Genomic DNA, 18,090 nt, shown 5'->3' with positions numbered 1-18,090 from the left:
TAAATAACAGAATAATCAAAACATTTTATATATACGTCTGTAATATTTTTCTATAAAGAATTTGGAACATGACTGTGGGGATTTACTTCCATGAAGGAAGCACTGGTGCCACACAGCAAGGTGCATTTGTCACCCCACACTAATAATCAAAACATATATATACTGTATATTATATATACAGTGTATCACAAAAGTGAGTACACCCCTCACATTTCTGCAAATATTTTATTATATCTTTTCATGGGACAACACTATAGACATGAAACTTGGATATAACTTAGAGTAGTCAGTGTACAGCTTGTATAGCAGTGTAGATTTACTGTCTTCTGAAAATAACTCAACACACAGCCATTAATGTCTAAATGGCTGCAACATAAGTGAGTACACCCCACAGTGAACATGTCCAAATTGTTCCTAAAGTGTCAATATTTTGTGTGACCACCATTATTATTACTGCCTTAACCCTCCTGGGCATGGAATTCACCAGAGCTGCACAGGTTGCTACTGGAATCCTCTTCCACTCCTCCATGATGACATCACGGAGCTGGTGGATGTTAGACACCTTGAACTCCTCCACCTTCCACTTGAGGATGCGCCACAGGTGCTCAATTGGGTTTAGTCCATCACCTTTACCTTCAGCTTCCTCAGCAAGGCAGTTGTCATCTTGGAGGTTGTGTTTGGGATCGTTATCCTGTTGGAAAACTGCCATGAGGCCCAGTTTTCGAAGGGAGGGGATCATGCTCTGTTTCAGAATGTCACAGTACATGTTGGAATTCATGTTTCCCTCAATGAACTGCAGCTCCCCAGTGCCAGCAACACTCATGCAGCCCAAGACCATGATGCTACCACCACCATACTTGACTGTAGGCAAGATACAGTTGTCTTGGTACTTCTCACCAGGGCGCCGCCACACATGCTGGACACCATCTGAGCCAAACAAGTTTATCTTGGTCTCGTCAGACCACAGGGCATTCCAGTAATCCATGTTGTTGGACTGCTTGTCTTCAGCAAACTGTTTGCGGGCTTTCTTGTGCGTCAGCTTCCTTCTGGGATGACGACCATGCAGACCGAGTTGATGCAGTGTGCGGCGTATGGTCTGAGCACTGACAGGCTGACCTCCCACGTCTTCAACCTCTGCAGCAATGCTGGCAGCACTCATGTGTCTATTTTTTAAAGCCAACCTCTGGATATGACGCCGAACACGTGGACTCAACTTCTTTGGTCGACCCTGGCGAAGTCTGTTCCGAGTGGAACCTGTCCTGGAAAACCGCTGTATGACCTTGGCCACCATGCTGTAGCTCAGTTTCAGGGTGTTAGCAATCTTCTTATAGCCCAGGCCATCTTTGTGGAGAGCAACAATTCTATTTCTCACATCCTCAGAGAGTTCTTTGCCATGAGGTGCCATGTTGAATATCCAGTGGCCAGTATGAGAGAATTGTACCCAAAACACCAAATTTAACAGCCCCGCTCCCCATTTACACCTGGGACCTTGACACATGACACCAGGGAGGGACAACGACACATTTGGGCACAATTTGGACATGTTCACTGTGGGGTGTACTCACTTATGTTGCCAGCTATTTAGACATTAATGGCTGTGTGTTGAGTTATTTTCAGAAGACAGTAAATCTACACTGCTATACAAGCTGTACACTGACTACTCTAAGTTATATCCAAGTTTCATGTCTATAGTGTTGTTCCATGAAAAGATATAATGAAATATTTGCAGAAATGTGAGGGGTGTACTCACTTTCGTGATACACTGTATATATATATATATATATATATACAGTATATACATATATAATATTTTTCGATAACGATTTCACTAGATTTTGGAACATGACTGAGGGTCATGTTCTCACCGTGCATTCCCAACGTTCACTTTTCTCTTTCAAGCAGAACAGATTGTCGTGCAGGACCGTCGGCAGACCTGCTTACTGATGGGATCAACAAGGTTGCTGGTTCAGATCCCATCTTCACCCCTGGACCCCTGAGCAGAACAGCCTCACAAGTTGCTGGATGCTCCGCATTCCTGTTTGGGATGGATTTCTGCTGTCTGTTAGTGTGTATTTGTAAGTGTGTGTGTGCATTTCTGAGGAGTGTGTGTGCGTGTTAGTGTGTGTATTTGTAAGAAGTGTGTGTGTGCATTCATGAGGAGTGTGTGTGCGTCTGTTAGTGTGTGTGTATTTGTGAGGTAGTGTGTGTGTGCATTTATGAGGAGTGTGTGCGTCTGTTAGTGTGTGTGTATTTGTGAGGTAGTGTGTGTGTGCATTTATGAGGAGTGTGTGCGTCTGTTAGTGTGTGTGTATTTATGAGGAGTGTGTGTGTATTTGTGAGGAGTGTGTGAGCATCTGTTAGAGTGTGTATTTGTAAGAAGTGTGTGTGTGTTTGTAAGAAGTGTGTGTGTCTATTTGTGAGGAGTGTGTGTAGGGTCAGTGTACTTGTAAGAAGTGTGTGTGTGTGTGTGTGTGTATGCGCGTCTGTTAGTGTGTGATTTGTAAGAAGTGTGTGTGTGTGTGTGTGTGTGAAGTGGGCGTGGCTTGTTGTTCTTTGGGCTTTGTGTGTGTGTGTGTGTGTGTGTCATTGGTTTTGCGGAGCCAAAATCCCGCCTTGTTAAAATAAAGGACAGATTGAGAGAGAGAGAGAGAGCGTGTGTGTGTGAGAGAGAGAGAGAGAGAGAGAGAAAGAGAGTGTGTGTGTGTGTGTGTGAGAAAGAGTGTGTGTGTGAGAGAGAGAGAGAGAGTGTGTGTGTGTGTGTGTGTGTGAGAGAGAGAGAGAGAGAAAGAGAGTGTGTGTGTGTGAGAGAGAAAGAGAGTGTGTGAGTGTGAGAGAGAGAGTGTGTGTGTGTGTGTGTGAGAGAGAGAGAGAGAGAGAGAGGGTGTGTGTGAGAGAAAGAGGGAGTGTGTGTGTGAGAGAGAGAGAGTGTGTGTGTGTGTGTGAGAGAGAGGAACATCTCCCTCATGCTGGAGCTTCAGACCAGGCTTTACTTCTCTAAACCAGCCGCAGCTTCATCCAGTTCCTCACCCGTTCATTTTCACGCGTTTATTCACCTGTTCGGCGGATCTGTGTGGATTGTACTGGTTTTACTGGGATCACTGGGTTTATGTAGCGGTTTGCTGTGGAAACACTGGAGCTCGGCAGCAGAAGAGACGCTGCGGATCTTCTCGGGGTCTTACAGGGATCTTAAACAACTTCGGATCGCAGCACAGCGCGTCGTGTTCAGGTAAGACCGGATCTCACGCGTGTCCGTGTTTGCGGTTCTTTCGCCCCGCTTGCGCCACGGACGGAAAGGAAAGAGCGGAGGAGTGGACACGCCGAGCTGAGGATATTTTAAGGATTCCTGACCTGTCAACAACAAATAAGCTCTCTTCAGGATCCATCCTGGTTCTTCTGAGATGGACCTGAATTTATTCCGCATTTAGCGCCAAGTTTGTTTTACTCTGGTCAGAAGAAGTGCGGGTTCCTCTCAGCTCCAGAGTTTTTATGGTTATAGGTTGGAGGTCTGGCTTGTTCTTCTCATGTCTCTGGTTCTTCCTTACTTCAAAACATGCCAGTATGTACATTGGCAGCTCTAAATCGCGCCAACACTTATTGGACACCAGAGTGATACTCTGTAGAACATCTCACAAATACACACACACACACACACACACACACTCCTCACAAATACACTCACACACACACACTCCTCACAAATACACTCACACACCCACACACTCCTCACAAATACACACACACACTCCTCACAAATACACACACACACACACACACACTCCTCACAAATACACACACACACTCCTCACAAATACACACACACACACACACACACTCCTCACAAATACACACACACACTCCTCACAAATACACACACACACACACACTCCTCACAAATACACTCACACACACACACTCCTCACAAATACACACACACACTCCTCACAAATACACTCACACACACACACTCCTCACAAATACACTCACACACCCACACACTCCTCACAAATACACACACACACTCCTCACAAATACACTCACACACCCACACACTCCTCACAAATACACACACACACACACACACACACTCCTCACAAATACACTCACACACCCACACACTCCTCACAAATACACACACACACACACACACACACTCCTCACAAATACACTCACACACCCACACACTCCTCGTAAACACACACACACTTCTTACAAATACACACTCATCACAAACACACACACACACACACTTCTTACAAATACACACTCATCACACACACACACACTTCTTACAAATACACACACACTCCTCACAAACACACACACACTCCTCACAAATACACTCACACACACACGCACTCCTCACAAATACACTCACACACACACACACTCCTCGTAAACACACACACACTTCTTACAAATACACACTCATCACAAACACACACACACACACTTCTTACAAATACACACTCATCACAAACACACACACACACACTTCTTACAAATACACACTCATCACACACACACACACTTCTTACAAATACACACACACTCCTCACAAACACACACACACACACACTCCTCACAAATACACTCACACACACACGCACTCCTCACAAACACACACACACACACACACACACACACACTTCTCATAAACACACACACACACACTTCTTACAAATACACACTCATCACAAACACACACACACACTCCTCACAAACACACACTCCTCACAAATACACACACACACACACACACACTCCTCGTAAACACACACACACACACTTCTTACAAATACACACACACTCCTCACAAACACACACACACTTCTTACAAATACACACTCATCACAAACACACACACACACACTTCTTACAAATACACACACACACTCCTCATAAACACACACACACACACACACACACTTACAAATACACACTCATCACAAACACACACACACACACACTTCTTACAAATACACACACACACTCCCTCGTAAATACACACACACACACACACTTCTTACAAATACACACACACACACACACACACACACACACACTCCTTACAAATACACACACACACTTCTTACAGATACACACTAACAGACGCACACACACTTCTCACAAATACACTCACACACACACACACTTCTTACAAATACACATTTCCATCATTCAATTACAAATAAGCCTTCGTCAGGATCCATCCTGGTTCTTCTGAGATGGACCTGAATTTATTCCGCACGAAGCGCCAAGTTTGTTTTACTCTGGTCAGAAGAGTTTTTATGGTTATAGGTTGGAGGTCTGGCTTGTTCTTCTCATGTCTCTGATTCTTCCTTACTTCAAAACATGCCAGTATGTACATTGGCAGCTCTAAATCGCACCAACACTAATTGGACACCAGAGTGATACTCTGTAGAACTTCCTGCGCTCTCAGAACATCAGCCTCCATCCACAAGGTGTTGACAACGTTCCTTTAAGAGTCTGATTCAGACTTCTCAGCTGCAAATAGCATCCAAAAGATGCTCTTTCTATTGGAGTCAGATCTGGTAACTGGGAAGGCCATCGAGGAGCTCAACCCATTACTGGAACCAGTTTGAGATGGCTTTAGTGACCTGGTGCACCATCATCCTGTAGATTGTTGTTACACGCTGGTTCATTTCTGCTATAAACAGAAGCGCTCAGACAGTTCCCGATTGGTTTTAGGGGGTAAAATGTGCCCCGAGAACACACCCCCTGCACCACTGTACATAGGTGTCCATGACAGTAGGTGTCCATAAACTTTTGGTGGCTTGTCCTTCTCTTCTGGTCTCTGTGTTTCAACTGAGCTGGTCATTTCAGTAATAGCTAACTAACGGTAATAGCACCCCAACACCCCAAACCAGCAGAAATCAGGACAATCATCTACTGTCCGGTGTCGAACCTGTGCTCAGTGTAGCCTCAGCCCACTGTGGAACCCAGTGTGGTCTTCCATTTACCTCAGGACTCAAGTGTGTCTTGGGAGGAGAGGTGAGTTGCCTAATGTTCACTAGGGCTTACTAGCAAAAAGCATCTAACTTTTCATAGATGTGATGGTGGGTGTGTTACTGGAACCACTAAGTTTGAGGAGGTTGTAAATTTGTGTGCGTGCCAATATAAATGGACCAGTAAAGAAGTTAGCATGTTAGATGGACCTCCATGGACCTGCTCATGCTATTTATGAGTTTTTAATCGGGTCTGTTTGATTGGAATGAATTGCTGTATACAAATCTGAGCCAGGACAGGTTGTCGCCTGTCGGGACGACTGACCAGGTCGGACGGTTTCGTTTCTCCTCGTGTTGGAGGTACCAGGTTAAACGGTGTAGTCGATTAGCAAGGCCATGTGTTGATTAGTGCTAATGAAGAATTATTAGCCGGTTCGATGTTTTTGTCTGTTTTAATGATGGTCTCAGTGGAGCGAGCGCTTCAATCTGATTAGACTTCATTACGCTAACAATAGGGAACTAATTACACTTTCTGTACTTGACATATTAAACCTGGCTAATCAGAATAGATTTACGAAGCTAGCAGGGCGAAGGCCGGGTCCACCGGCGCTCAGGGGTTGTAGAGTGGGGCTACACAATGAACGATTGATTGGAGCTTGTGCTTCTTTCTTAATCTAATTTAAATTCTAAGGTTTTTATTTCTGAAAATTTGACACAAATCGCTGGGTCAATAATATACACACAGCACCTCATATTTGGTTCGGATCTTTGCTTAACATTTGTTGTTGTTTTGGTGCAGATTTGACAGAATTCACAAATTCTTCATGTCCACTTTCTGCTTTAAATCCCTACCCCAAATCCACCACAATCATGCTTGACCGTATCATTTTCTACGCTGATACCCAGGGCCCTAATAAATTCCCAGGAAAATGTGCTTAATTTCACAGATTTTTTAAGTAAAGAGCCACATTTCACGGCAGTCATTAAATTAGACTCATAAATTGAATGATAGAATAAATAGAAGCTACAATACACAGCACAGCTACCTCACTAGTTGTAATAGTTGAATGTAAACCTAGAACATGCAGCGACCGTCTCAGATACAAACATTCTTGTCCCTGTTTTGACCCCCCCACCCCGCGTCCAGAGATTTGGTTGCCAGTTTTCCAAACTCACTTACCTGAGTCGTGCTTTTAGCTACTTTAGACTTCGACATCTTGCTAACTGAATTGCCGTAGGATTGTAGGACGCCTCATAGCGCAGATTAAGCAGTAAACGTGAGGCACTTGAACGCTGCATGAATGAAAAACGTTAAATTGTTAAACACAAACCTTAAAGTTTGAATTTCCGCAAAGACTACAGATACCGACTTTATCCAAGCAACTTCTTAAATATTTACACACTGTGGTTCCAAAAGTCTTGGGCCGCTAGTGAAAATGTTTCTATTGTATTTGTTATAATATAATATTTATAATATTATTTTTTATAATATTATATAGTATTCTACTGTATTTGGCTACTGATTAATTCGGTTTTTTGGTACGAATCTCAAAAAAACCTCAAAGCTTTGCAACAACAAATTATGATGACCAAATCAGGTCAGATTGAGGAGTTCTGACAGTCATGGACGCTCACATGACCTAAACCCCAAACAGCTTTTATTATTTATTATTTTATTATTTATTATTTTGTTATTTATTATTTTTATTATTTTATTATTTATTATTTTATTATTTACTGTTTTATTATTTTATTACTTTTACTTATTTATTCTTTTTATTATTTATTCTTTTTATTAGCTTATTTTATTAGCTTTATAACTTGAAGTGTCCATGCAGCTCCTGTGCATGCTATTGGAAAACAATTCCACATGCAAATTATTTACATTTATTAATTAAAGACATGGTTTTGAATCACCAGTGAATCATGCCAGGATTAAAAGTATTTGGTTGATTTTGGTTCATTGACCAGATTCGGATTTCACACGGTCAGTTTTGTGGTCAGTTTTGTGTGTCCGAGTGCGAGAGGAAGGAGACGCAGGAGAGAAGCGGCAGAATTCTAAAGCGAGAGCAGAAGAGAAGGAGCCAGAGGGCGGGCGAGAGTGTCGGAAATAAAGAGAATGCAGGAGGTAGGGACGGAGGGATGGAGGAGGGGTGCGGGTGCTCCAGATGTGCTCTCTTTTAGACAGCCGTGCTTCCTTCTGTCATTGTGAAGGAAACATTTAAGATGGTGGACGCCTCAACGCAACAAAAGAGTCGAGCTCTCGTCGGGAGAGAGGCTTTAAAACAGGGCTGACCGTGAGAGCAGCAGACTGGACACTAATGCTTTATATTTACGTTACACGACTTACAATTGTGACTGTATACAGCTCAAGCTATTGAGAGATCTGGCAGTGCTGGGACTTGAACCGGAGACCTTCTGAATTACTAGTCCAGTGCTTTAAGCACTTAAAAACATTTATTTAAGATTCTGACCTATGTTAACGCCATCGCTTCAGACGTCTTATCTGCTTGAACATCCAGTAGATGCTCTTTCTATTAGATTCAGATCTGCTTACTGGGAAGGTCATTGAAAAACTCAATCCATTATTGTCAAGTTAATTATTGTCACAAGTTGGTTAATTTCAGCTACAAACAAGCGTTAATACAAGCAATTGAGAGTTCAGGGCGTCAGTTGGGTTGCAATCTGGCGGTGCTGGGTCTTGAACCGGAGACCTTCTGATTACTAGTCCCTTACCTTAACCACTTTTAACATTTATTTAAGATTCTGGTCCATGTTAACACCATCGCTTCAGACTTCTCAGCTGCTCATCTTCTGCACTAACATCCAAAAGATGCTCTTTCTATTAGATTCAGATCTGCTTACTGGGAAGGTCATTGAAGAACTCAATCCATTACTGTCAAGTTAATGGGACCAGTTTGAGATGTCTTTGCGACCTGGTGCTCCATCATCCTGTAGATTATTGTCACAAGTTGGTTAATTTCGGCTACAAACGTGCATTAATACAAGCAGTTGAGAGTTAAGGGCGCCAGTCGGGTGCTCAGGTGTCCAACAGGGGCAATTGGGCAGTGCTGGGACTTAAACCAGAGACCTTCTGATTACTAGTTTGGTACCATAACCACTGGGCTACACTTTTTTTGTAGCAACATGGAGGGATTCTCTATCATCTGTAGAGCACCCGGCCTTAACCAGGGGCAGGACAGATGTTGACAATACGTCTTTGTTTGTTTCCTGTGAGTGCAAGTGTGCAGAAGGTGGATTGGATGCTTTAGATTGGCCCTGGGTGTGAACGTGTGGGTGTGAAGTCTTTGATTCTGTGATGCATTAGAACCTTCTAACTAAAGTATGTTGTAATGAACACTTAGAGCTGCTTTATTACTTTTGTTTTGGTCCTGGTCAGGGTCGCTGGGGGTCCAGTTTCACCAGGAAACTCTGGCCGCAAGGCAGTAATACCTCGGACTGCGCACCTGATCATTCCAAAGCCTTGTACAGGCGTTTGGACTGTGCATGTGGGGATTTGTGCGCACTCCAGAGCTGTCAGTGATGTCACACGTTCTTTCGTAAAGATTATGGACACCTGAACATTCCAATAACCATCGACTTCTGGATGTAGTGAAGCCTTGTATGAGATCTTGGACAGTAGGAGTCGCTGCTGCAGGGGCGAGGAGGCTAAACACCCTGGGTCATTCCTTCCTTAAACACATCCAGTTGTGTATGTTGAGAGCCGAGCCAGACTGGTGGCATCACCCAGACTCAGTGGCGGTGGGTTAGTTAGTGTAGTTCACCGCTATGACCGTTTGGTCAGCTTGGCTATCAGAAAGAGAAAAAAGTGAGAGGGATGAATCCCGTTTCCCGAGAGCGCCGGAGCGTGAAGATGATGGGAGCTAATTAGCCAGAGGACGGAGCTTTAGTATCACATGACCTTTAGTGTGTAATCTGTGTGCAGAGCTGCTGTGGGATTTCCACTGCAGACCTCAGTGCATGCTGGGGATTTTCTGTCTTTCTTCACTAAATGCAGCTGCAGGCCCAGAGCGGCGCTGAACGACCCCCGCTGACCTTTGTACTATTTACCCTGCGTGATCACCCACGCTCACCCTCCTCCCATCAACAACCCACTTACGGTCGGAATCTGAACTGGGAAGTTTGATGTTTTCTTACGTGTTTGATCTGTCTGAGAGTCTAAAGCTTATAGATAGATTTATAATAGAGGTATACACTGATGAGCCAAAACATTACGACCACCTCATTAGGATCCAGCGTAGTAGTTTAGTTACTGTTATATAGACAAAAATATTAGGACACCCTTTCTAAACAATTGCTTATTAGTGTTTAAATAATTAATTATGGGTGTGGCTGAAACATCTGAGCTTGATAGTAGAAAGGCTGTCCATATACTTTTGTCCATACAGTGTGTGTGTGTGTGGGAATCCCTGCTTTGTTCTCACACGTGTGTAATCATTATTGAATTTTTCCAGTCAGAGGTCAGGGCCAGCCATTGTACAGCTATCCCCAGAGCAGCTTTGAGGATTTAGGGTTCAAGGACCCGAGAGTGTCGGTTCTCGGAGCGCTCGAGGGTCCGTTGTGGTCCGCTCAAAACCTCCGGGTTTGTCTTTGTAGACGCAGTAAAAGTCAGTCGGGGATGGGGGGCTGGGCGTGGGGAGGGGTGTACGTCAGTCCAGTGTGTGTTTCATCTCATGTTGGGACGCGGGATACAGGAGAGAGGCAGAAAAACGGGAAAAGAATCGATTCCCATGTGACTTCAGCCATGAGCGGGAAATCAATCACATCCTACCAGCTCTCATAATAATAATAATAATAATAAAAATAATAATAATAACAACAGTTGTAGTAATTATATTAATAGCAATAATAATAATAATATAAATAATAATATTTATAATAATATTATTTATAATAATAATAATATTTATAATAATAATAATAATAGTAAGAATAATAATAACAGTTGTAGTAATTATATTAATAGCAATAACAATAATAATAATAATAATAATATTTATAATAATAATAATAATATAAATAATAATAGTAAAAATAATTATATAAATAATAATAGTAAAAATAATTATATAAATAATAATAAAATAATAATAATAATAATATTTTTAATAATAATAATATTTTTAACAATAATAAAAATAATAATATAAATAATAATAGTAAAAATAATAATAACAGTAGTAGTAATTATATTAATAGCAATAATAATAATAATAAATAATAGTAGTCGCAGTAATAATAATAATAAATAATAATAATAATAAATAATACTATTAAACAATAAATAATAATAATAACATTAACAATAATAATTAAAGTAAAAATAATAATAATGATAACAGTAGTAGTAATATATTACTAGCAATAATAATAATAATAGTGATAATAATTATTATTATAAATAATAATAATAAATAATAATAATAATAATAAATAACAATGATAATAATAATAATTAATAATAATAATAATAACATTAGTAATACAAATAATAATAACAATAATAATTATAAAAGTTATAAAAATAATAATAATAAAAATGGACAAAATCGGTTCTTTAAATGTGCTACAGGAATTAAGAAATTACAAGATCAGGGACTTTTTTTTTTACAAAAGAACATGTATTTACTCTAATAAAGATTTATTACTGATATTTTTGTTGCAGCCTTTACGAGGAAAAAATACTCGTAACATTTATTTCATGTAATTTTCTTTTTTTTGTTTGTTTGTTCTTTTTTTTGTTCTTTTTTTTTGTTTGTTTTATCCTGGTCAGGGTTGTGATGGGTCCGGTTTCTCCAAATCATTGAGTGCTGTTTAGTAACACACCCCGGAGAGGACGCCAGTCCATTTTGGAAATGTATAAATGTGAGCACGATTAATACTTCCTGTTCAGTTCCACATGCATAGCTTACATAAAACCTCCCCAAATACACGAGAGCCAGTCTGGAAGAACTCATGCCGGAACTGTGCGGATCACACACACACACACACACACCACACACACACACACACTCGTGCAGACCCGTGCCCTGGTGAGGCAGGACAGATGGTGCTGTTTGTTCTCAGCATTGCAGATTTTGTCCCTCGTTGAGGAAGCGAGTGTGAATGTGCTGTAACACTGACAGCAATCTGTAATATAACTGCAGTATTAGTGTCAGCGTCTGGAGAGGGTTCATTTACTTCCTCTGAGGGGTTTGAACCACGGGACCAGAAATACCCTCTTATTTACTGAGGATGTTGCCACAAGGTTAATAGCCTGTAATTACTTTTATAGTAGCGGTGGGCGTGGCCGAAACACCAAACTCAGTCATTTAAGAGGAGTTTGGGATGGTTCCGCTAATGCACAGTGTGCTGGCATGAGAGGGCATAACCGCTGTGGCAGGAGGGCAGTTACAGAAATGAAAATATAAAACCAGACGCTGTTAGCAGAACGCAGAGGTGGAACCGCTGGCCTCGGGCCAGAGATAAATGATGATTATGTGTGTGCTGTTCCTGCTGGAGCGTAATGAGCTCTACCTGTGAGGACCGAGGAACCGGCCGGCTCTAAATGACGGGTCATTTTCATCCACTCGCCGCCTAATTGGGCTGGGCATTACCGGTAAATACGGGCTGAGCCGGCGGGTGGGAGGGTCAGTTTAGCATCGGTTAATCGTCAAGGTGACCGTATCAGGCTGGAACCATTAACATCATCATCACCATCAAGCTTTTCATCCTGCGATGAAGAATGTTCTCTAACAAGCTTTCCAACACGTGCGCCGTCTTCTTGGCGGCACTGAACGGGGTACAGATGTCCTCCACAGTTGGTGCGATTCAGGATCCAACCTCATCTCTCTCCCGCTGCTTTACAAAGCTAGCATTTGTTTCCGCACGAGCGTTCGGAACGAGTCCCAGATCTAATCTTAGTGAAGCTTCGTCTCAGAGACACTGAACGTGCCTGTGATCTTAGTTCGATCCGTCCTGCAGAATGAAACTACAGCCATGCTGCCTTAGTCAGGCCTCACTTTGCTTGGAATTGCTTGGAATGGATGCTGTAACTGTTTATGGAATGGTCAGCACCCTTACTGAGAACTATCAGTTGTACCTAGGGTAAAGAGCCTTGCTTAAGTTCTCAACAGTGGGGGCTTGGTGGAGGTGGTGGGGCTTGAACCAGCAACCTTCTCCTTACTAGTCACATTAACCGCTGAGCTCTCTCTGCCCTCAGTATAAGACTCCTTAACTAGGTAGTAATGGTTTGTGTATCGGAAATCTAAGCCAAGTATCACCACTCTCACTGTGAAATAAGGTGGTGGAAGCATCGTGTTATAGGGAGGCTTTTCATCAGCAAGCTCCGCTCTGCCAGAAAGCCTGAACAGGTAAAGGACCCAGAAACCCTATTCAAACAGACTGTGATCTATGACATGATGCTACCGCCACCATGTTTTACAGCAGGAATATTGTACATTTAGGTAAAAAGGGGTTGGAAAACTGTGTTCCTACTTAGTGAAGCTTTGTCTCAAAGACACAGAACGTGCCTGTGATCTTAGTTCAATCCATCCTGCAGAATGAATGAAACTACAGCCATACTGCCTTAGTCAGGCCTCACTTTGCTTGGAATTGCTTTGGAAAGGATGCTGTAACTGTTTATGGAACGGGACAGTCACCAAACTTCAAAGTGACTTTCAGTTGTACCTAGGATTGGTGGAGGTGGTGGGGCTTGAACCAGCAACCTTCTCCTTATTAGCCCACCACCGTAACCGCTGAGCTCTCTTTGCTCTCACTATAATACAAAGACTCCTTAACTAGGTAGTAATGGCTTGTGTATTGGAAATCTGAGACAAGTATCACCACTCTCGGTGTGAAATAAGGTGGTGGTAGCATCGTGTTATAGGGAGGCTTTTCATCGGATAAGGACAGAAAGCCTAAACAGGAAAAGGATGTTTGTCCTTCCAAGACAAGGACCCAGAAACCCTATTCAGACAGACTGTGATCTATGACATGATGCTACCGCCACCATATTTTACAGCAGGAATAGTAATACTAATACACTTAAACATTTAAGTAAAAAGTTGTTGGAAGATTGTGTTACTGATAGAATCCTTTCTACTGAGGCAGGCAGAAAGGCAGCTCACTAGGTTTTCAGACAGACCCAATGACTCGAATAATCTAATAGTACCACCCCTACCATCCAGCTGCTGAACCTTCACATGTGGCCCAAAACGGATGCCTGAAAACATGTAGTTAGCGGAGGGCAGACAGCACTAACGTTTTTTTGGAAGCGGCGGACATGGTGCCATCTGGAGCCGGCAGGGAGCCGCTCGTAAGCCCACCATCTGATTGTTACTGAAGAATCACTGCTGAAGAATCACACGGCTGTTTTCTGGAAGCCTGTGAGATCTCTGGCTGATACGGGATTATGGGAGGAGATCGAGAACACAAGCGCGAGCGGGAGAGAATAAACGCCGGACTTGGTTAGCCGGGATTGACACGTCGTGCAGCTGGGACGAGATTAGATAGCGGGGTAGACTCGTCTGGAGGAGGAAACGAGCCTGGCAGCGACGCCCGGCTTTATCGTTGCACCCCTCTCCGGCTGGTGGTGGGAGGTGGAGCGGAATTGGTAGGAACTAAATTAGAGGAAGGGAAGTCGGTTCAGTTTGGAAGAAACGGGCGCTGATGTGGAGCTGGGTTCCGGTTCTGGGAAACGACCAGTGTCTTTCGCCGTCGCCCAGGACTGTACTGGTGACCTCTCTGTGGTGGTGGGCAGCATAATGGATCCCCGCGCCACCCAGGTGCCCCAAGGAATTCAATCCTGTATGCTCTTGTAGGCAGTGATGACTGGGCAGTGATGCTCACCCGTTAAGGTACTGAACTAATAATTAGAAGGTCGCTGGTTCAAGCCTCAGCACCGCCAAGTTGGCACCAAGTATTGAGCATCTGAGCAAAGCCCTTGACCCCGATTTGCTTGACTTGTAAGTAATTTCGGATAAAAAACGTCCACTAAAGGCGCCCAGGTGGTGCAGTGGGATAATCCGCTAGCACACCAGCGCTGAGATTCTGAGCCCCCGGGTTTGAATCTCGGCTCTGCTACCGGTCGGCTGGGCGCCCTCTTGTAGACAAAACTGGCTAATGCCTGCAGCAGACAAAAATGGCATCAAGTCTGCTGGATGGGAAAGGCCGGACTAAGGGGCGGGGTTATCAATGCTGTGTAAGGACCTTGGTTGCCCAGGGCGCCAGTAGAGAAAGTGGAGGGGCGTGGTTCACCGTACGTGAAGACGACCTTATGCGCAAATACACTGAAGTGTGGGAGGATAAGTGTGTCGTCGAATATACACCCTCCTGGGCTGCCGTTGGGGTCCCTAGCAGTGGGTTGGCTACGCTAAATTGGAAGAAAAAGGGGTTGAAATATGTCAAACATCGACAAAACGTCCACTAAATGTTGTTAAGGTTTCTTCTTAGTAACAGTTAGTACGTTTTCCTTGACGATCGTCTCTCAAGGCTGCTCATTAGCGTTAGCATTTTTGGACCTGTAGTTCTGTCAGCTTGAGACGAATCCCCAGAGACGGGACGAACGTACACGCAGAGCTCCAGCCTGACTAAGTGACGGCGTCTCTTGTGGGTTGAACTCTAATATTTGTTCTATTTTCACATCGTTTGCACTTGACGTTCTCTCTGTTCTCACTTGGCATCGTTCGGGCGAGCTGGCGCGGCGGAAAGCAGATTCCCGTGGGCGACCCTGATTAAATATCATACTGTGAGCACCGAGAGGAGCGTGGATAATAAAATGTACACGTCTGATCTGATTTTCCTGTTCAGTTCTGAATCCCTCACAGATCAGGATCAGAAACACGTCGGTGGGATGTGCGCCTGTGTAGAGAGATCACTGGGTTTTTTTTATCGGAAATCTAAGACAAGTATCACCACTCTCGGTGTGAAATAAGGTGGTGGTAGCATCGTGTTATAGGGAGGCTTTTCATCAGCAAGGACAGTACAGATCTCAGATAAGGACAGAAAGCCTAAACAGGAAAAGGATGTTTGTCTTTCCAAGACAAGAAACCCTATTCAAACAGACTGTGATCTATAACATGATGCTACCGCCACCATATTTTACAGCAGTTAGTGATACTTCTACACTTATACATTAAGGTAAAAAGGGGTTGGGAAATTGTGTTTCTGATAATAATAGTACCACCCTTGAGAGATCATGGGGTTTTTGGACAGACCCATGAGCTCATGTGCCTGTAGGATGTTCTGAAATGAAGAAAGCCTGTGTGGTCGTAAACACACCGAGGCTACACAGAGCTGTGTGAGAGCTGGACTAGCTTCTATAGAAAAATTACCTCCTCACATTATCAATATTCATCCCAGCTGCTGGGGCAGATCACCTTCAGTAACGTTCTCCTTGTTATTCACTAGAGTAAAAATAATAAAACACGGCCGGATCCACGCCGCCCCTCCCTGCTGGAGGAGACTTTGTTTTGACCTCAGGATTTTTATTTTCTGCTGAGCTGAAAAGTCTGTCCTGATGCCAAGCAAGTCTGTGAGGAGGAAAAGATTTGGAACGGTAAACAAGAGTTGGCTGCAGTATCAGAAGAGCTGTTTCATTTTTCATTGCTGCTCTACCCAGTTGGTAGACACCTCCTCTACTTCATGGTTGTTCGGGGGTGAGTTCAATGCAGCATTATAACCCCTTTAGATCCAGAGCTGAACGTCTGCAGTCTGAAACGTTGAGAGGACAGAAGTTTAGTCAGCACAGACCAGCAGTGTTTACTCATACTGAGGGAAAAGAACCAGTGACTCAGGTAAACGTTACTCATGTAGATCTAAAATTATTCAGAATTAAATGTCAGATGTGGCGCTGAGTGGAGCAGCAGACTGGCACTCTAGCCCACCGCCTGGCAGAGATGGGGAGTCGTTTCAAATGACTCGACTCATGACTCACAAGAAAATGACTCATAAACAACGAGAGTCCCTAGTGTCAGCATGTGTTAACAATTATATATATACAGCATTTATATTATCTAATTATTATTATTATAAATATTATGCTCTTTAATAACGCTCCGGTCGTCTTAACCCGCAACGCACGCAATGTGTAAATGTTCCAGCCAGCTTCCGGCGTTGTGATGAAGCGTCGCGTTTGAAGCGTTTGAAGTTCGCTTCATTTAAACATTTTTGTTACCTTTGAATTGGAATCTCACTTAAATTGGTGGAACACCCTACGTAGTGCACTTCAGAGGAACAACTGGGGTGAATGGAACGCTCCTACAGAATTGGCGCTGATGTTTGAAAGAGCGCTTTCTGAACCAATCAGAGCTTCTGATTGTAATTGTTAGTAAGAAATGCTGTTATTTGCATTTATTCAGTTTGTGTCACACAGATGACGTGGTAGAAAAAAAAACGCTTGATCGGCTTTCTAACGACTTCCTGTTTTACTTCACAACTGGGAAAAGTTTGGAGGTTTTTAATTATAAGCACATTTACAAAATAACGGATTCAATTCCTAATGGGACATACGCTTATAAATGTTATAGCATCTGGAAGAACAGAAGCTAAGGTAAGCAGTAGGGATGTAACGATTTACCACAATACAGTTAATAACCGATTCAAAAATTCCACGGTTTAAATCGATTTGACATGTAAAATGAATCGATATTCACCTTAAACAGCAGAGGGCGCCTGGTTGACGTCACTGGTGCTATACGCCTGGTTGCCAAATTCGGGGATTTTCAGCTAAATTGGGCTTAATTCAAAATTGTTTTGCATAGTTTGTACCTACCTCAGAAATAAAAAGCATTCATTATTTAGATAAATAAAAGATAAGCACCAATACAGTATTTTATTTTGTTTTTTAAGAGAAATAATAAAAGGAAACGTCATAATTTGTCTTCAATTTCAGTTTGAAAAAAATCGTATCGTGAACCCAGTATCGTGAATCGCATCGTGGGTAGAGTGTATCGTTACATCCCTAGTAAGCAGTGCTTATGATTTTTTTTTTTGCTGTGTTTTGGATTTTGGCCGCTGTGCCGTGACTTATTAAAACACAGTCCCTCGTCCCCGTCCTCCCCTACTTAGCAAGTACTTGAGCGTTTCCACAAGCCGAGCGTTACGTGCCGAGCCAGGGGAGCAT

General features: G+C 43.0%; 1 protein-coding gene across 1 annotated transcript in view; it reads left to right on the top strand.

Moving 5' to 3' along the window:
- The first annotated feature begins 2,679 nt into the window (after positions 1-2,679).
- ctbp2l (C-terminal binding protein 2, like) overlaps positions 2,680-18,090 on the top strand; it is a 61,279-nt gene continuing 45,868 nt past the window's right edge. Inside the window, exon 1 of the mRNA XM_063002747.1 lies at positions 2,680-3,226. The gene's annotated coding sequence lies outside the window, so the exon portion shown is untranslated. The remainder of the gene's footprint in view (positions 3,227-18,090) is intronic.

This window comes from Trichomycterus rosablanca, chromosome 10 (assembly GCF_030014385.1).
Source record: "Trichomycterus rosablanca isolate fTriRos1 chromosome 10, fTriRos1.hap1, whole genome shotgun sequence".
Lineage (NCBI taxonomy): Eukaryota > Metazoa > Chordata > Actinopteri > Siluriformes > Trichomycteridae > Trichomycterus > Trichomycterus rosablanca.
This window is presented reverse-complemented; position numbering and strand designations above follow the sequence as displayed.